Raw genomic sequence first — 21609 nt, 5'->3', positions numbered from 1 at the left:
TGACTGATACAGGCAGGCTGGCTGTACTGTTCTCTCTATTTCTGTACATGTTTGAATCTTTCCATAAAATGTGAAACAACAAATAGACTTCAGTGTTTTAAAACCCTCACTTTGAAGGTTAAGAGGTTTGCCCAAGTAGGTGGGCAACTGCATGGGGCACTGAGAAAAGAAAGAACAGACACCTGCCTCCAGACCGGCCTGGGGCTACCTTGACCCTCCTCTTCTCCTAACCATCCAAAGCCAGCCCATAACTGCATCCTGTCAGCCCCACTCCCCAAACGCATTCCTCATTGGCTCCCACCACCTCTCATCTGGCCCAATCCAAGAGCCTCCTACCTGGCCTCCCTGCTTCCTGGGTCACTGCCATACATTCTCCACATTATCTTTGCAAAATGTGAGTGAGAGAAAATTACTTTAGTGCTTAAGCAATCATGACTGCTTCTCACTGCGCTTAGAGCCTACACTCCTTTCCGTGCTCCTGATGCCCTTCTAAACCTCGCGTCTCATCACTCTCACCAGTTCTGGCTCCAGTATCTCCTCAAACCTGCTGAGCACATTTGTGCCTCAGGGCCAATGGACAAGCTGCCTCTATTCCATGGGTGACTTTTCCCAGATCTTCAAATTCCAGCCTCCTTATCGCCATCTCAGCTCACATGTAACCTACACAAAGATAGCTTTCTTAACTCACTTCCCCCCAAGTCTCCCATCTCAACACTGTGTTATTTCTTCATTTCAATCTGACATTGTTTCCTTATTTGCCCGATTATTTTTGTTTTCTCGGTTGTCCTTGGCCTCCATCCCCCCAGCAGCCTTGCCCAAACAGCATAAGCTCCCGGGGAGCAGCTGGCGCTGGTGCTCTGAGAAGACACATGCTGAGCGCGACATTACAATCACGTGGTGTAGTGAAACGGTGTCGAACAGCAGATACAGAAAAGCAGTGAGAATTTCTCTCTTATTTTATAATTTAAATGAAATATAACATTTACTCCTATTTAATGAAGGATTTGGTAGGTCTTTTTTCCCAGTTCCTAGGCAGCAACCGCTAAAGCCTCGAAATTTCCCAAGATAGGAGTGTCTATGCTATTCATGGTGGAACCTTGGATGGCTTGTGTTCATGAGATGACTCAGGATGGGGACTGGCCAGCCAGAGACACCAACCATGTGATTAGAGGAGTGGGGCTTTAAGCTTTGTGACAAGTGAGTGGCCACCAGGAGAGGAAGGGGCTCAAAGTTTAGGGCTAAGGAAAGGTTTGACTTACAGTTAGGGTTTGGGTTAGCCATGTCGGTAGTGACCCAATAAATCATGGCTTTGTAATAAAGCCTGCAGTAAAAACTTGGGGCAACGAAGCTCAGAGCTCCTGTGAGCTTCCTGGTTGTTAACACTCTTGGAGGACTGTCACACTCAGATGCCATGAGGACAACCCTGAGCCCTTCCCACTGGAGTGCTCTCCACAAGAGCTCACCTGATGAGACCTAAGGGCTGCTGCTTGTCTGTGCTTCGAGGAGGAGCCCATTCCCTGTACAGAAGGCTCTGATCGCTGGGGCAGCTGAAGTCCTCTGACAGAGGCTGAAGTGGCACTGGGAATCAGAAGCAAACAGGTGAGTGTCACTGTCACAAAATGTTCACATGTTCTGTTGATAAAATCTGGTGCTAACACTCTGTGGTCATTTGTAAATAAGGGGCCCTCACTTGCCAGGAGCGATGGAGGTACAATATAATTTTTCATAATTCTCACCCAGGATTAATATTAACCCCTTGAGGGTCATTTGCAAACGTGGGTGGAAAGGAACACTTGGATGTCACAGTCCTGGGACCACCGTGGGTACCTAGTGAGAGCCTTGCAGATGCTTAATGTCCTACAACCGGGCCAGTCTTCCACAGCAAAAATCTAGGCCACCCAAGTGCCCAAACTGCTGCAGTGGAGGGACACCTGATGGTCCAGCCCCCTCTTTGGGCACCCAGAGGAACCTGGACTCTGGCAGGTTAGAGGCAGGGTCAATTCTAAAACCCAGGCATTTTTGTCCCCACAATTCAGTAGTTATTCGGTGACAGCACATGGAATATAAACAACAAAGTAACTTGACATGATGTCATATATTTAGCTTACTCAAGAAACAAAGTTTAAATCCAGTCATTCTCCTTCCCACCTGACCTACTTTCCTTTCTCTTGTACTAGCACCAGATTATTACCCACCCAGCCTTAACATGGGTCCTGACTCCACTTACCTCCCTCCCAAACACCACATGAGATGATTCCTCAACCTGGATGTGGGACCAGCAATTACAAGAAGCTTTAGTGGAAAAGAACTGGTTATGCACAGATGCCAACTAAACACTGTAGAATCCTGGTGTCCCACATTAGTAATCATGACAGCTGTTTGCAAGTGTCCCCAAAGTTCATTTCAGACTCTCACTGCTAATTTTGCTGGAACATAAATATGAAACATGTGGACTGCTGGGCTGGACTGCTAAGCTGGGTCTCTAATCCAGGAAGCTCAGTGTCTGCTCCCTGCACCCAGCTCCCTGTTCTGTTCATGCATGTGCATCAAGAAGCTGTTTAGTGTCCATTTTAATATCTTAAACAGTGCATTTCAATATTGTCTTCATCCACAAATACGTGTACCACACAGTAGTAATGATCAATCTTAGTATTTGCTTTCTTTGGTCTTAGAGAGTCAGATAAACAGATAGCAAAGATAACAAAGTCATAGAGGGCTATAATATAGTATTTCCTTTATTTCAATGACAGGATTTATTTAAAGAGCTTAGATATAACATCCTTGCATTTATGGCATCATTAATCGTCTGAAGCTGTTACATTATAAAAACTTCATTTCTAGCGAGATGCTATCAGTTAGAGAAGCGCTCCTAAATTTGAGGGGTTGCTGTCATCTCAGACGGAGTCCCAAAACATGTCAGAAATCTGCAGTATTGCCGTCATGACAAGAACCCAGACAGATGAAATTTGGAAAGCCCTGTGGCTTTCTAGTGCACAGACATAAAATGGTATTTCAGAGGGAAAAGCCTGAATTACAGAAAGTGATAAATGAAATGGTCTAACATACATTTCTCTTTCAAAGAACTAATACGTCTTTTGTCGATAATAACATCTGTCAGTAATTATGAAAAGAGCTGACAGATGCATAGTACTTAATATAAGCCAGGGCTGTTGTATCACTGACACAGATTCATTAATCCCCATAGCATCTCTACGAGGTTGGTACTACAATTATCCCCATTTTATTGGTGAGGAACTTGATAGACACAGAGGGTAAATGACATTTACAAGGTTGACAGCGAGAAGCCAACACAGGTGTTCCAGCTTGAGTCTATGCTCTTGGCCACTTCTCTTTTTTTTTTTTGGTGGTGGGGAGATAATAAGGTAATTCTGGTGGGGGGTGGGGAGGTAATTAGGGTTATATGTCTATTTTAGAGGACGTGATGGGGGCTGAACCCAGGACCTTATGCTTGCTAAGCATGCACCCCATCACTTGAGCTGTGCCCTACCCTCTAGAGTCTATGCTCTTAGCTTCTAATCCTCACTGTCCCACATGGTAACTGTGGGGGAAGTACAGTTCATTCATTCGCTCATTAAACTCAGCCTTCCCGGTGCCTGTGATTCAGCAGTGAACAAGACAACATGCTTCCTGCCTTAAATGAGCTTGTCGCCTCCTGATATATTATCTTCATTTTACCCAGGAAGAAACAAGGTCAAGAAGATTAGCCTTTTCCTGTTAACACTGGAGGATACATGAGGTGCTTTATTTCAATTCTGCCATTTGACTTACACCATGGGGAGGGAAAGCTGCCTTGCAAGTCCTGGAGCTCACAAACCTGTTAATCCTGAATTTTTTTTAACACTGTCCCTTACTTGATACTTGATCTGAGAAAGGATGAAGTAAACCTAAAAATGTTCTAAGAGAGCTTGTGGTTTATACAAGGTAACTAACCAGCCACTGTTTACTATCCTAACAGGAATCTGTAGGCATATTTCTTTTCTTTCTCTTTTTTCCTTTTTATGGGCAGCTTTTAAAAACCAAATCAAACCAACCAAACCAAATCACTGATAATTCAACAGCAGGTTCTAAATCACCCCCAAGACAGCAGCTAAACTCGGTTTAGACTTACAATGCGGTTTCTGGTGGTTGGATTGGAGGATGTATCTCTATGCTGAATATAAAAGTCATTCACTGAGCTCTTCTCAAATAGGGCAAAGAAAAGCTCTTGTTCCGGTTGTTGATACTTTCATCCACTTGGAGGACTTTCATAAAACATCTGAAGTTATCAAAGGCTGAGGACCGGGTTTTCAGATCATTGGGCTTCAGAGGCAATATTATGTGCAGTATCTCAGCGTATGTACAGAACACCTCCCACAGGGGGTGTACTTTTGCAAATACAAGCTTGTCATCCAAAACCTATATTGGGAGAATGAAAACACAAACCGGGAAAGTATTTTCACATTTTTAGTACACAGATTTTTCTTACGTTGCTGGTAGTTAAAGCACTTGTGTAAACACACACATATGTCACACTGGTAAAAGTGAAGATATAATAAAAATAGATTTGCAATCCATCATACATTTTTGCCTTAAAGATAATTTCTTTGTTGAAATTACTGAAAAGTTATTTAAAATCCTTACAGTTCCTTCATCAAATAACCAATGTTTTAGATGAAGAAAAGCAAACTTGTTAATTTTTAGTCCAAGTTAGTAACTAAAAATAGAAACACCAAAATATTCTTTGCAGTGGTATTGTAATGACAATTTTTTAAATTTCTGAAACCTAGGACTATTTACATATCTGTTCAATATAGTGTTAAACAGCCATTAAAAGGGATTTAAAAGATTTATATTTATTGATATGGAATATATAATAAAATGAGAAAGCAAAAAAATGTGAAATAATAATTTTCCTTTTTGGAAGGGAAAAATATCTTCATTTGAACAAAAAAAGTTTAGAAGGATTTTATGATTCTTTATGTATAATTAAGGTACAGATGATTTTTAATTCCACTGTTCTTTCATTTTCAATTTTGGGGGGTAACTTTTTATAATAAAAAAATCTTTAAAAAGGTTCTTGCATAAATACATTAATAGATATATTTATGACTATATTCTCTGGCTATTAAAAAAGATCTCCTAACTGTAGATCTGAAACATACATTCCATAATGCAGATTCTGACTGACACACCTCCCAGCCCACAGCGAAGGCACGGCTAGTGTGACATGTTTCAAATACCATTCCAAGGAACATGCAGGCTCCCAGCCAATGGCTGCAAGGGGACTGACACTGATCTGGTTGCTCCCAGCTGCAGACCATCACAGATGAGGTTAGATCCACAGGCTCATGTTTTCTCTGTCAAAAGAAATCAGAAAATGTTAGGCTTTTACTTTCACCAGGGAACAAGAAGGTTTTTTTTATGCAAAAAAATAACAACAAACCAATTTGAACCTGATGAAAAGACATTTACTCAAAACAGCACAGTAGCAATGAAAGTGCTCTGGCAGACAGGGACTTGTTGGATTCCTGTGAGTGCTGGACTCCTCACATGGAATTCCCTTGGCACTCCAGAAGGCCTGTGGTTGTCCTCATGGGTTTGTGGCCATAAGTGGTGCACAAAAGTCTCTGGCTTTGCCACAATTTCAAAGCCTTTTTGGCTTATGAAAGGTTTTGTCCTCAAATGGAGTTTTCTTGAGTCCAGTCACTGATGTCATTTACCAGAGTTACAGTCCAGATCTGATATTCTAGACTCTTAAAATCTTGCAGACATTCAAATGGTTCAGGTTTGGATGTGTATTCACCTCTGCAGGCCTGGACCAAGTCCGATAAAGACACCCGGACAAGTTCAGCAAAATAAAAAGAAATTTTCCTCTCTGCAAGACTGAAATGTCTGTGAAGCTATAAAAACATCTGCACCTACAAAAATAGGGAACCAACTCATCAATAACATATCTATCCATAATGCATGGACATTCAAAATAAATACTGTATTTACTCCTATTAAATTCTATCTGGTTTTTGCCAAACTGTGTCCTAAACTGAAAGGAAGGTAGGTAAATGTAGAGAATTTTTTACCTTTTAAGGAAAAAGGAACCCTCCTACTCGATTGGTGGGAATGTAAATTGGTGCAGCCTCTATGGAGGACAGAAGAGAGGTTCCATAAAAAAATGAAAATAGACTTCCGTGTGATCCAGCAATCCCATTCATGGGTATATGTTTGGAGAAAAATTTAATTCAAAAAGACACATGCACCCCAATGTTCACAGCAGCACTATTTAAAATAGCCAAGACACTGAAACAACCCAAATGTTCACTGACAGATGACTGGATAAAGAAGTTGTGGTATATTATAAATATATATATATGTGTATATACATGTATACATATATATACACACACATATATACATACCATGAACACACACACAAATGGAATACTGTTCAGCCATTAAAAAATAAAATAATGCCATTTTCAATAACATGGATGGACCTACAGGGTATTATGCTAAGTGAAATAAGTCAGAGAAAGATAAACAAATATTCTATGTATTAACTTATATGTATATCTAAAAAATAAAACAAATTAATGACTATAATAAAACAGAAATCGACTCACAGGTACACAGAACAGACTGGTGGTTACCAATGGGGAGAAGGAGAAGAGGGGAGGCAGGAAGGGGTTAGGGGATTGAGAGGTAAAAAGTACTATGTATAAAATGGATAGGTTACAGGGCTGTATCATACAGCACAGGGAAATATAGCCATTATTTTATGGTGACTTTAAATGGAATATAATCTATGAAAATGTTGAGCCTCTATTTTGTACACCTGAAACTAATATGATGTAAATCAACGACTCAATTACAAAAATTTTAATCAAAGTTTTCTTTTCATATTATTTGCAATAAGTTAGAAGCCAGCACTGTCAATAGAAACATAGTGCAAGTCACAATTTTCCAGTAATTCCATTTAGAAAATAAAAAGGAATAAGTGAAATTAATTCCAGTAATAATTACATTTATCCCAAAATATCCAATACACTATCATTTCAAAAGTGTGATTGACATTTTTAAAACTTATTAATAATATTTTACATTATTTTTGTTGTACAAAGTCTTGAAAATCTATTATGTATTTTCCACTTATAGAACATCTCAATTCACAATAGCCACATGTGGCTCGTGGCTACCATACTAGACAGACCAGATTACACCATTCACACTTCTGATAAATTAGCTGCTCTTTCTTATTTAAAAAACTTGCAGAAAAGGGTTTAGATATGCCCTCTATCAAACAAAGCAACCTTGACGGGTGGGGATTATCTTCATTATAAAGTGAAAAATAAAGGTAAGAGAGCCATGCTTACATGTATGTTAATGTAACAGTACCTTCTTAATTCATTCAGGACTTTACAATCTTTCTTCATATGCCAAGGATTCACTGTCACTGCGCAATGTTTTTCACTATTATCATCTTCGTGATTGAGAGGCTTCTGATGACCCTGCTTTGCGCATCTGTACATAAATTAACAAAACAGAGAAAAAGACCTTATTTAAGATAATTTAGGGGGGAGGGTATAGCTCAAGTGGACGATCATGTTCTTAGCATGCCCAAGGGCCTGGGTTCAATTCCCAGTACTTCTTCTAAAAATAAAATAAATAAATAAAAACCTAATTACCACCCCCCAGCAAAAAATTAATTTATTACTTTAATTAAAAGTTAAAAAAGGATAATTTAGTGCAGGCTTATCAGGCTACAAGAGCTACGATGAATGCCCCCACCCATTAATTTAGAAGAAGTCTCACAGTATTTCTCAGCATAAAGGCTAAAATATAATTGAGAACACTTCCTGATGGTCAGAATCATTTTAACAAAAATGTAGATAATTACGTCCATGGTGTCAAATTTCTGTAAGAGTTGGGCATGGAACATTTAGTAAGTGATTTTGCAGCTATCTTTGAAAGAAATGCTGAGAAATGATCTTTTCTGTTGGAAATTAGCCTGCTTTTAAATTCTTCAGTAGGCATACGTGTTTACAAACCAGGCAGGAACTGGATTATATTTTACATATACTTTAGAAACTGATTTGAATTTTGCCCTTTACCTGCAAGGCTATTTCTTAGGTAATAACATAAGCAGGCCACTATACTAAATTTTTTTTCCCTGTTTGCTTAATCCTCACAACAACTCTGTAAGCTGCTATTATTACCCCCATATAACAGATAAAGAGCTTGAGGCAGAAAATAATTTGGGTAACTTGGTAAATGGTGGAGCTGAGTAAGACTGCAGCCAGTCTGACACTCAAGTCCATTCTTCTCACCAATGTCGGATATGCTACCTACATTCAGCAATGACCGCTAATTTCATATTTAAGTGTGTCATTTCAAAAAGTGCAAAGCTATATTAGTACTGCTGTGTAAATTATCCATTTGAGATGTGATTGCCAAAAAAAAAAAAAGAAATAAAATCAGGGTGCCACTGAGGGGAGGGCAAACTGCATATGGACGGACACAAGGGGACTTTATGAGGACAAAGTTGCACAAATCTAGAAATAGATAAATGGCTGACTTGTACAATTATAATGTGTGAATTTTATGGCCTGTAAATTACACCTTAATACAGCTATTAAATTAAGAAACTGGGATACCAAATTAAGACTAAAACACATATATATATCACACAAAGAACAACAGGCAAATATCATTATTTACTGCACCATTTTCCTTCATGCAGCTTCCGATCCTCACCCGTTCCTGAAAGGATGATTCATTTTTAAAATAGTCTTTAACTTTATTCAGCAAATAATTTTTGACTGCCTACTATGTACCCAGGACTAGTCTAGGCACTTGGAATAGATCAATAAACAAAACAAAATTCCTGTCCTCACGGAGCTTGGTTGGAGTCTAGCTGGGATGGGGGTGGAGATGACAATTCACACAACAGAGCAGCAGAGGAGGTGGCATGTTAGGAAAGAGGAACCATGGAAAAATCAAAAAAGGGCAAGGTAAAGAGAGTTGAGGGTATGGGATGAGGGTGATGTTGTATTAAATACCAGAGCAGGCCACACTGAGGACTGAGGTTAGAACTAAGACTTGGAGGTAAGAAGTCCCAGGTGGACGGAATAACCATCACCAAGGGCAGCGCGCACCTCGCATGTTCCAGAATGGGGGCACGGCTGGAGCTGCGGAGAAGGGTCAGTGCAGGTCCTGTATGGCCTTGGAGGACGTTGTAAGGACTGTGGCTTTTACCCAGAGTGAAATGGGGAGGCACTGCCAAAGGACGACACTATCTAACTTAGGTTTTCGAGGCTCACTTGACTGCCGGGTGAGAATAGTCGAAACGGGTCAGAGATGAAAGGTGGGAAGCCTCTGAAAAGGGCTGTGCAGGAGGAGAGGACAGTGGCTCAGGGCAGGGAAGCAGCAGTGGAGGCAGGAGCCATGGTGAGAAGTGGCTGGGTTCTGGATATGGTTTAAAGGCAGTGTTAAACCAGATCTATTGACAGAATTCATGTGGTATGTCAGTGAAAGTCAGAGTAACTCTAAGCTTTTTAACCCAAGCAGCTGGATGGATTAAGTTTCCACTAACTGAATGGGGGAGGTTGCAGGAAGAACCAGTTTGGGGGGTAGGAGAACAAAGAGCTCAGTTTTTACACATGTTGCTTTTAAGATATCAGAGTTTCAATTGAAGATGTCAAATCAGTAGAAGATTGTAAGAGTCCAGAGTTGGAGAGAAAAATTCTAGCAGGAGACAGAAATGTGGGAATCATGGGTCACACAGGTGGCACAGGAAGACATGAAACCCAGGTAGTCAAACATTAAGATAACCTGGCATTAACCATAGAAGTTGTCCTTGAGGGCCTGCCTAGTAGGTGTGGATATCAGTCCTAATTCCTGACCACTCGAGTTTTAAAAAGCAACTTACAAATGAATTCATGCAAGACACTGCCTCCAGTGGGTGGGTCCAGAGCTGGAGTGGGAGAATTGGATGGTGCACGCTACTCCCTACGGTAGAATGTGTGTGTGTGTACACATGTGTGTGTGCGCAGGGGGATGAGATACACCTGGCTTAAGAAAAAGAGCAAGTAAGTCTAGAAGCTGAAAGATGAAAGAACATCCAGATATGGTAGAGGGAACAGGGGAAACACTGTGTACTGTAAGACATATCCCCATAATGCCATTTCCCACCATCCTTTCATCAGGAACACAGTTGGAAAGGGGGGAATTATGTAGATACGTGTGATGTACACAAACTTTCTGACTATGTAACACTGAATATCTACATATGTAGCAAGTTAATGATATTTATATCTGCTTCAAATTTAAAAACAAATTCACAACAGAGGGAAAATAAAATACTGAGGACTGGTAGAAGTATCATAGAAGGCCTTTCAATGCTCAGAATGGAAGCAAAAGCAGCTTCACCCCACAAAGAATGTCAATAAGAGTCAAGAATGTTTATATTTGCTTAAGAAATTGAGAGTTACAACTTCCTGCTTTAAAGAATTAACATAAGACAGATACCACACTATAAGCAAAGTCTATACTGGAGCTTTCTTAAAGCTATTTTAGTTTCTGCTTGTTCTGATGTACTCCAGAAACTCTGCAAAGAAAACCTTCTATTCAAAGGCTTAAAGGAATAAAAAAAGAAATAACACTGCATTCTTTTCAGTGTTCTCTGTACTGAAAGTCAATTGCAAATGCAGCACCCTGCCACAGGTCTACATTTTTAACAATAAAGACCTTTGTGCAATTTTTCAATTGCTATGTGACTTTGGGTCAGTCTCTCACTAAGAAGCAGAATGGAGTACCAGAAAATGACACATCAGGTCTAAAACTACAGATGTGGGAGATGAACCTACACCAGGAAACAGCTAAGTGGGAGGGTAAGGTTTACCTTTTAAGTTACCATAAGTGCAGTTACACCTGCTCCCTGCTTCCCCTGTGAAGTGAAGAGCTAGTCTTTTCCAGAAAAGCTCTCATTCTGAAAACTGTCTTCTTTAAAATATTCGGAGATTCTCTTTTAAGGTTCTTTCACTTTTAAGCCTTTCCCCAACTCTACATCCTATAACAAGTGTAAAAATTATCCTATAGCCTATTGTTACAGAACATACTCTACAAAAGCTGAGGTTTCCCAGGGTTTGGATCCCAGAACTCTGTTACCAGATAATCCTAAAGCTTTCCTTCCATAACAGACTCTTCTGCCAATTCCCAGCTGCGGGCAAATTCGGCTTCTCAGACCAGGTAACTTTCTAACTCTGCCTACGAACACTCTGCTGCCAGTAAAGGAACTCTCAGACAGAAAGCACACAATGCCCCTAGTGAGGGTTGCCTCCTTCAATCAATCAAGATGCCATCACCAAGCAAATATTTAAACCAACTGCAAAGCCTCTGAAGACAACTTACAAACAATATACTTTCTATAGAGGCATACTATTTGCTCTGGAATAGTGATTTCCATTGGAAGGAACAAAGGACCACATGACCCAAGCAATTTTTTAAAACTGCACATAACCATACCTTTTCACGTGAGGATTCAGGCAAGCCCGTCTCACAGGCCTAGGTGTAACAGAATGACAGGACCTCTAGGAGTAGGGTGAAAAGTAGCAAGGTAGACTTCTAGTGAAAGGGGGTGATGTAATAGGCCCCATCGCCCACTTACCTACCACCACAGGACAATCATCTCAGATCGAGAACAAACACTTCGGGAAACAGGTTGTTTATATTTTTATGGTATTCTGGTGGAAATAATGCCCTGAGTCATGTGAAGTTGTGGCTGCAAAATTGAACAGGGGACTGGACATTTTCACATTCAGGACAAAAACAGCCCCTGGATAGCCACCATATCTGCTCTCCCCTTTGCCTGTTCTCCCCAAAAGCTGCAGAACTCTCCTGCTTGCAATGACACCCACCACTTCTCACAAATTCTTGCCAAGTTCACATCAGCAGCTGGTGGTGTCAAAGTCACCATTTGTACTGCTATGAAGTCCCTCCATTACTTTATATCCCTTCTATTTTCTCTGTTGTCTTCCTAGCTACACTTGCATCCACAAGATGGTTACCGCACTAACATTGCCTCTGTAATCAGTCCAGGATATAGGAAGTAGAGATTCAACTGTAACCAGTCCCAGAATACTTGTCATGCCACTCTAGTGTCCCAAAAAATACTCTGGCATCCCTCATCTCACTCAAAGAACCACTGCATTACTTAGAGGTTGTAAAATTAGAGGGCTTTCTCTACTGGGAAACACTGTGGCTTGTGGTAGAGTTGTGATTTCAGTTTTTGCAACTACTTACAGGCAAAAAGACATGGCCCGCAAATTTTCTTCAAGCGTTTGATATTTAAACTTTCATTAGATACAGAGCCGGTGGACTAACCGTAATCTATGAACATATGGTCATATTATCAAATAATGTTCATGTCTACCTTACAGACATGTAAGGACTTGGATTACACCTGCAGCCTCTAGGCCTTTAGAATTGGATGTGAAGCATCCTGTGAGATAAAAAACCTCCTATCCAGTCACAGAACACAATTACAGACAACATGACACTAATGTCACTGAATATATTAGTATAGTCCATGTATGGTTAAGTTACATCTCCAATTTCTCAGAGCTGGAAAGGAGATGTCTAGAAAAGCTGGAAATGCCCAATTACCAAAACAGCTCAAAAGTTAAAGCAGACTCCTGTACCTCCCAGAACAGAGGGCAGAGGGGGCATTGCTCACCACTCTGTCCTCCCCCAGGACGTGGCATGTGGGGAAGCAGGCAGGAATGGGTGGCTGGGACTCGGAGGTGGAGAGGTGATGAAAGAAAGAGTGGAACTGCTCTGGTCCTAGAACAACAGAGCTGTAAAAACCTCGGCTTCAGTTCAACCAACTCCCTCTCCCACTTTCCCTCCCACCTATGTGACCAACAGAGCACAGCCAGGCACTTTCTGCCCATGACGGTGACTACTAGCAGGAAAGGGACCAGGATAAAAGCATGTCCTATAAAAGATCAGTCTGATTTTAAGGCTATGTTATAAACAATGAACAGCACTCTCAGAGTGGGACACTTGTGAGGCACTCAAGTAGGGAGGAGGAGGTTGAGGATCCATTTCCAGCACTTCCATGTCTTTTATCACTCCTATTTCTGACCTTTCCTTTGCCACTTTTTGTAGCACTGCCATCACTGGCAGGTAAAGGGGCAGCAATGTGACTTGGCCGTTTGGCTGATGGGGCTACATTTCCCAGCAGTGGAATGAAAAGGCACTGGAAGAGGATCAGCTGGAAGATGTGCACTGCGGTCCTGGCCTGTGCCAAACACTAACCAGGTGATCCTGGGTTAAGCTCTTAGTCTCTCTGGGCTTCCGGCTGTTTACTTATAAAATAAGGTTTTGTCATTACACAAATATATCCAATATGAAATGTAACGTGAAAGTCAAACATAATGACGTCTCACCTGCTTGCCTCAGGGAACTGTACAAGCACTGAACACTATGTGAATGTAAACACAGTCTTAAGAAAACTATTGAGGTAAAGCACTAAACTGAACATGGAGATAAAGTTTTTTGGATTTTCTTGGCTTTCTTTTTTAACTGCAACACTGAATTAATAGTTATTAGCTATAATCCACACCACCACCACTGCGAATAAATAAAGAAGGCAAGCACTGCCTGGATGCCTGTTATTGCCCGATGCTAAGCAGTGTGAGGGTTATAAAGGAGGCTGAACAAGTGAGTCTTCTCCAGTTACCAGCTAAGTGAGGAGACACATTGGAAATCACCCAGGAATGGTACCAAGTCAGTACTCAAATCCAAGATTACAGGCTACTGATCATAAACAGTACAGGAATACAAAGAGGAGCTAGAAGTATTTGGAATAAATAGGGAAGACTCTATGAAGGGGATGGGGCTCCAACTAGTTCTCAGGGCAATTCTAAGCTCTTTTAACTGAGGACTGGATAGGAAAAGGCTGGTGACTCCTGGTTTTTAATAAGGCACAGGTTACCCTAGGAGGCTAAGTTACATAATGATTGGAACAAATAAGGTAAGTCCAAAATGATGAAGGGTCGAGACTCCCTGGCTGAGATCTGGTTGTGTTAAGTCTTTGACTTGACTGTAGATGTTGGAGCACCAAAACTCTAGGTTGACTGAAAGGGGGGGAGAGAATATCCAAGAATTCAGCAGAAGGAAAAATTCATGTATCAGGGATGAAAGCTCTTCATCAGAGTATCAGCAATCAGAATAGACACTTGAAACCAACAACATACAGTTCAAGAAGCTGACAAAATGTGGAGGGTGGTGAGAGAAAGATAAATCAAAGACCACTCCAAGCCTTTGTGTATTCAAGACCGGAAGAATGATTATCCCACTGAATAAGTGGAGACGCTGCAAGAAAAAAGATTATGAAATCAGCTTTAGACATGTTGAATCTGACGTATGAGCTAAGAGTAGGTTTTCTCTAAGAAGCTCAAAATTCAAAACTGAAGCACAGATGTTGAGTACAGACTTAAGATGCAGATGGACAAGACATGATAAATCTCCTAAAAGAAAACATAGGCAAAACATTATCTGACATAAATCTTAGCAACATTCTCCTAGGGTAATCTACCCAGGCAATGGAAATAAGAGAAAAAAATAAACAAAAGGGACGTAATTAAACTCATAAATTTCTTCACAGCAAAGACAACCATAAGTAAAACAAAAGGAAACAACAACCTACGAATGGGAGAAAATATTTGCAAATGATACGACTAACAGAGGCTTAATTTTCAGAATATATAAACAGCTCATACAACTTAATAACAAAAAAACAAACAACTCAATCTTAAAATAGGCAGAAGACCTAAAGAAGCATTTCTCCAATGAAGACACAAATGGCCAATAGGCACATGAAAGAATGCTCGATATCACTAATAAACTGAGAAATTCAAATCAAAACTATAATGAAGTATCAGCTCCCATCAGTCAGAATGGCCATCGCTCAGCAGTTCATGAATGATAAATGCTAGAGAGGCTGTAGAGTGAAGGGTACCCTCTTACACTGCTGGTGGGAATCTAGTTTGGTGTAGTCATTATGGAAAGCATGGAAATCCCTGAAAAAACTAAAAGTAGACTTACCCTATGACCCAGCAATCCCACATCTGGGTATATAACTGGAAAGAACTCCAATGTGAAAAGATACCTGCACACCAGTATTCACAGCACCACTGTATACAATAGCCGAGACATGGAGGAAAGCTAAATGTAGCAACAGATGACTGGATAAAGAAGTTGTGGCATATTTATACACTGGAATACTACTCTACCATGAATAGGACAAAATAAAACCATTTGCAGCAACATGGATGGAGCTAGAGATCGTCATTCTAAGTGAAAGCAGCCAGAAACAGAAAAATACCAAATGATACCACTCATATGTGCAATGTAAAAAAAGAGAAAAAGACACTGTGAACTCATCTACAGAACAGAAACAGACTTGCAGACTTAGTAAACAGTCAAGGTTACCAGGGAAAGGGGATAGGAAGGGATAAATTTGGGAGTTCGAGATTTACAAATGTCAGCCACTATATATAAAAAGAGATTTTAAGTTAAGTTTCTTCTATATAGCACAGAAACCTATGTTCATTATCTAGCAATAACCTGTAATGAAAAAGCCGATACAGCCACCAACTGAGGAAGCAAGAGAAGAAAGGAGAGTTAGTTATGCTGGGCTAGAGCCCACTTCTAAAATCCTTGTCAGCCACTGAGGCTGCCCCGAGTACACTGAGCTTTCCTCCCAGGGACAGGCTGACATGACATGCGTCCTGCAAACCTGGGGCAGCAGAGGCCGTCCCCAGGTCTGGCCCTAGGGGAGATGGGAGCAAGTCCACCTGCTCCCCTTGGGGCAGCACCCCTCCCTGCAGCCCCCGCCACCTGACTGCACCACGCCTGCCTCTCAGGAAACCACTGACTTGAAAACAAGTGGTCCACGAACCTGGGGCAGCGGCAGGGAGATGGGCAGCGACCTGGCAAGCTGGTAGATTTGCCCCCATCTCCCCCACGGCCTGTCAAGGGCTCGGCCTCTGCTGCTCCAGGCACGGTCCGCAGGTCAGCCTGCTCTCGGGAGGAGGGCACGGTGTGGTCAAAGGCAGTGGCGGGTTATGGGGTCTGCCCATGGGAGCCCTTGGATTTGCTTCAAACTCCCCAGCGCATGGCCTAAGCTTGGCCTCTGCTGCCTCAGGTCCGTGGAACTCAGGTTACAGGTCAGCCTGCTCCTGGAAGGCGGGTGCTGTGCTGTCAGGGAAAGGCGGCAGCTGCGATGGCGGGATTGGGGCTGCCCTGTGAGAGCGCGGGGGTTGCAACAATTTCCCGCTGCTGCTGCAGCCATCCCAGCACACTGATCGCACCGAGCCCATCTCCCAGGAGCAGACTGACCTGTAACCTGAGTCCCACTAACCTGGGTCTTTAGAGGCCGCCCCCAAGGTCAGGCCGCGGGTAAGATGGGAGCAAATCCAGGGGCTCTCATGGGGCAGTCCCCATTTCATCCGAGGCCCCGCGACTGCACCGCACCCGCCTGCCAGGAGCAGGCCATCGTCTGAGGGCCAGTCGGAGATGCTCTGGAACCGTCCACGCGCCCTCCCAACTCCCGGGGCTGTACCTGCTCTCCTAAACCCGGGTAGAAGCGGCGGCAAAAACGCGGTGTTCAGGAACTACTAATACCGGGGTTACCACGAACCACAGCGGCGGCTGGGACCCGCCTCAGGGTCCTAACGGGACGCGCGGCCGGGACCTCACCTCCGCACCCCTCCCTGGGCGCATCCTCAGCTGCACAGCCCAGGCGTCACCCGCCGGGTCCCCGAGAAGCGCGCCCCTACCAGCGCCCTCTTAACTGTCCGGCAGCGGCAGCCGAGCCGCGGGCAAGCGGCGGCCCAGACCCCAGGCCGTGTTCCTCTTCCAGGAGCTGGTCCAGGAGCAACCGGCTGCCGCCAGCTTCCATGCGTTCTGGGTGGGTTCCGGCGTCCGCGCGTCTGTCCGTCTGCGCATGCGCGCCCCTCCTCCTCCCGCCCGCAGCGCAAACTGCTCGGGTGGGTCTCCTGCTTTACCGGCCCTGACCGCTGGGGCCGGGAGGAGCCAGGTGGGGCCCCTCCTGCTTGTCCCGCCGGGTCTCCATCCCCAGAGCCTTCACCCAGCCACCGACTGTGTCCTGGCACAGAACTAGAACCACGACTGCCCTAGGCCAGGCCTCACCCACCCAGCCCCACTTCCCCTGATCAACTTCCCCTCCCTGTTACTACCCTCCCACCACTGGCCAGGCCCAGTCTCCCACCAGACCTTGAAGACAGGGCTCCTTCTCCTCACACCATTGTCCCTGCCCTGACACTCCATCCTGCTAGGTCCTAACCTATGGCCCCTACACCCACAAGCTTACCCCTCATGCCTCAACACAGGACACCCAACAACCTGAAATTATCGCCCTCACCTCTCAGCCAGGTCATTTCCACTCTGATCGGGCCCCACACCTCTCAACCTGTACCCCCACACCATGGGATCCCCTTCAATCTGAGTGCACCCCTACTCTGAGCTCACTCACTCACCCCTCACCTTGTGGCTGGGGTGGGGAAATCCGTGCTCCAGTAATGATGACTACTGCCACCAGTGGGGGATCGAGCCTAGTGTGCACCTTCATAGTTAATGTCTGAGACTACAGGGTGAGGCAGGCTGGGCTGAAGGTGGTTCCAATTCCCGCCTTGGCACCCTGATCCCCGCAGCCTGTGCCTCAACTGACCCGATGGGTCAGGTTGATCCCAGGCTGCCAGCCACTGGCCTTGGGCTTTGGGTGGTTGATGGTACTGATGGTGATTTGGACCCCTAGGGCGGAGGCACTGGGCACGCGGACCTTTGGTGTGGGGGAGTTCAGAGTTTGCACTTGATCCCAGGGTTACACAGCAGATGGTGGGCTGTGTGCATGGGGCTGTGTGCATGGCATGGACTCAGCACAGGTGGGTGCAGGGACCTTGTTCATTCACACCAGGCCAGAAGGAAGAGGAAAGGGAGTTTTTAAAGTGTCAAAGTGAGGAATCCAAAGCTTTAGAGCAAAGTAGGAAGGTGCACTGGCCAGGCCACCATGGATCTCGCCGCGGCGCTTGTCCCTTGCATCAGGGGAGACTGGCAGTTGACTGGCCAATGAGACATCCCCTGCTGTGGTATAGTTTACAGGCAATTGAAGGGACTTTGAAAGGTAATTTTAATCCAATAATTGTCAGTTTCTCTGCAGTAGATTAGGTCCAAAATCATGGTGAATCTGGCAGGGATCCTGCCTGAAATCCAGCCTGGGACAGTGGAGGACCCACCCAGGAATCATCCACTTAGCTCTCACCAAAAGTCACTGTAATAGAGAAGAACAAATCTGACTCCATATTGGATCTGTTCCTTTTCTTTAACCCTCTGCAGTGTTTTCTAGGCTTAGACTTGCTAGCTCTGCACTTTTTGTAAAACAGTGTTGCCTTTAGCCTGAAATAAACAGAAGAGCCTATTCTCAAAAGTCTGAGCTTTAAGGATATTAACACTTTGCAATCCTATAAAGATAACAAGTTGCAGAATAGAAAAAGTTAGTTTTGTTGCAGGTTTTGCAGGAACACCATGATCTGACCCACGTGGACAGCTGCAAAGGATTCCAAGAACAAGGAATTTCTACACCAACAAGTTTGCAACAACCAACCACAGCCCCTCCACTTTTTAGCAGAATAGGAGCCTGAAGTTGACATGTGGAAGATGGTTCTCCAAGATATTAGTCCGCCATTATCTTGGTTTACAGCTGTTTACGTAGACCAGGTCATAGTGCCTCTGTAAATCCTCTAACAAAACAAAAGTAGTTTTCTAGTCTACAACCTGTTGTCTTTATATAAGTGCAAAAGTGTTAATATCCTTAAAAATCAGAGCCTTGAAAGTAGGCTCTCCTGTATATTTAAGGCTAAAGGCAACATTGTTTTACAAAAGGTGCAGAGCTAGTAAAACTAAGCCTAGAAAAGAGGGCAAAGGGTTAAAGCCAAAAGGACAGATCTTCTATGGAGTCAGATTTTTTTCTTTTCTATTATACTATATTCTATTTTTGTTTTAAGTATATAAGAATAAAGTTTAGCCTTTTCCCATTTTAAATTGTGCAATTTTAAGGAGCATTAATTGCATTCACAGTGCTGTGAGACAAGCACCACTTGTTTCAGACTATTTCCTTCCTCAAAGTAAAAGCTTGTATACAAAGAGCACCCCACGTCCTACCTCCCCCAGCCCATGACAAGCCCTAATCTCCTTTCTCTCTCTATGTCTTTACCTATCCTGGAGGTTCCCTATCAATGAAATCGTATAAAAGGTGGCTTTTTTTTTTGGTTTGTCTGCCCACATATCTTAAGTAGGGACGGGTGAATTATTTTTTTTTCACATGAATTAGCATTTTTGTATTTTGAGAGGAAAGTCCAGATGGATTAAAGATGAGACGTACCATATGAAGCCCTTTTAGTAACTCTGTGTATAATCTCGGGGTAGGCACTGCTGTTCTAAGTGTGAAATCAGAGCCAGAAGGGAGATGCTTAGCTCTTCTTGTGGTAAAATAAAACCAAACAGTGGCAAAATAAAACCAAACAAAAGCAGAAAACAAAGGCCAAGAAAGACAGCTGGAAAGACAAACCACAGCCTGGAAAAACCTTTCCTCATGACCCAAGGTCGGAAAAAAGCTTCACATCCCTGTGGTCCAAAAAGCTCTTGAAGCCCAGTGTTCTGAAAAGAAACAAAACACACAGAGTCAGTTCCAACGAGAGGCAGTGCAGGTGGCCGGTTTGTGCTGGAGATGCTCGACCTCTCAGGTGAGGACACAGGCAGACAGACAGACTGCAGAGACAGCATTGGCCACCATCACCCTGGCAGGTCTTTAGCCCAGTGACTACCAGCCCTGGTGACAACGTGAGCAGGCAGAGGCCCCAGGAGGTACCCTGGAAGGAAGAGCAAATGGACGTTCCTCTCCAGCAGAACAAGGTGTAGGATACATCAAAGTGCCACAGGTGCATCCCTTCCCTAGCAGTGCTGAGCCTTAGAGAAGATCCCACCAAAGTGCTTGCACAATTTTCAAAGATAATGTTTCTTCAGTAACATGAATTCAAAATAATCAATATGTCATCAAGGGATTTTCAGAAGTGACCTGCCCTGGACCCGTACAATACACACACATAAATACACACATATACACATAAATATATACACACATACATACAGGAAAAGAGACAGACAGACTGAAACACAGAGAAGCAGGGGGAGGCAGAGAAACAGAGAGAGAGACAACTCAGAGAGGCACTGAGAGACAGAGACCGAGAGAAAGAACACTGGAGCTGGTAATGAGTGGAACTCACATACATTTTCACAAGTCAGTCTATGTGTCAGCACCTGGTCCCAAAGTCGATCCACCCTCCAGGGGAGGGTGTGGGGATCCCACAAGGGTGTGGGAACAGAAGGCAAAAAATAGGAAGCCATTGTGGGGCAGCCCACCACAGAGGCCGAGATGGGACACTGGGCCTGTATGTCAACATGACAGAATGACTTAGGAGGTTGTATGCCAGAGCGGACGATGTCAGAGTTGTATTTAATTTCAGTCTCACGACTGGGAGCGGGGAAGCAAGCAGCAAGGAAAGTGACTTTCTCCAGACCCCAGGGCAGACCCCGGCCTGTGTGGGGTGTGCTTTGCACTCTGCCAGCCCTCTGTGGGGTCCTTCCTTTGCTGAGTCTGTGCACGATCTCCCTGTGATGCCAGCCCATGGGGGTGACAGATGCAATAGGTGTTTCTAGGTCTAGAGACAGGATGGCTTCTCTAGGAAGCAGGGGCCAGAATGATCCCCACTGTGCTGATGGGGGATTGGGGAGACCCTGAGAGGCACATGGCTTGTCCAGGATGATAAGACTGCTGAGTAGGGGGAGACAGGTCTGAACCCAGCTGTGTCTTCAGAGCTGCGGCACTGGTTGCATCCAGGCCTCCCCAGGGCTATGGGGGGGGCTGAGTTGGTGTCACTGTGTGTGGACATGGCATGGAGTGAGAAATGAGAGATTGGAAGCCCAGAAAGGCCCTTGAGGAGCTTTGTGTCAGGAGGAAGCTTGGAGAAGTGGACCCCAGGAAGTGACCTCACTTCCCTGGCAATAGAGCCCAACAGAACTTGGAACCGAAGTCACCAGGCACCCACTCTGTAGAGAAGTCCCTACTCAGCTCACCTGGTTGGAGACAGAGGCATGTTCTGCTGCATTCCATTATCCTGAGGCCGCAGGCCCCGGAAAGCCCGCAGTGAGGGTCTCTACCAACGCTGCCGGCACTGGGTCAGGTCTCACCCAAGGCACCTCTGGCCTTTTGGCCAGAGAGACCCAAAGGTAACACAGGGAGGCCCAGGGCAGGCCCCTCCAGGCTGGGCCACCACTCAGATCCCATCCAGGTAGCCACACGGCCCCATCCTGCCTGGTGGAGGTGGAGCAGTCATGTTGGGGATGGGTATCTGCCTCAAGAAAGAGCAGGACAGAGGCCTGGGGGGCCCGGTCACATAGACAGCCCAGGACAAAGCTGGCTGGCTGAGATGTGGAGAGCCCGGGAAGGGTCCTGCTGCCCGAGGTGGAGCCCAT

At 44.2% G+C, this 21609-nt stretch overlaps 1 long non-coding RNA gene across 1 annotated transcript; it reads right to left on the bottom strand.

Annotated features, from left to right (window-relative positions):
• Positions 1–4141: 4141 nt before the first annotated feature.
• On the bottom strand, positions 4142–16927 carry LOC140701241 (uncharacterized). The gene is made up of 5 exons (XR_012080225.1): positions 16759–16927; positions 7390–7515; positions 6078–6136; positions 5193–5357; positions 4142–4416 (listed from the first exon to the last, which is right to left on the bottom strand). It is a non-coding gene; the product is annotated as an uncharacterized lncRNA (long non-coding RNA).
• Between the last annotated feature and the right edge of the window lie 4682 nt (positions 16928–21609).

The sequence above is a fragment of the Vicugna pacos genome, chromosome 14, assembly GCF_048564905.1.
Source record: "Vicugna pacos chromosome 14, VicPac4, whole genome shotgun sequence".
Lineage (NCBI taxonomy): Eukaryota > Metazoa > Chordata > Mammalia > Artiodactyla > Camelidae > Vicugna > Vicugna pacos.
The sequence above is the reverse complement of the archived record's forward strand: the minus strand, read 5'-3'. Positions and strand labels throughout refer to the sequence as shown.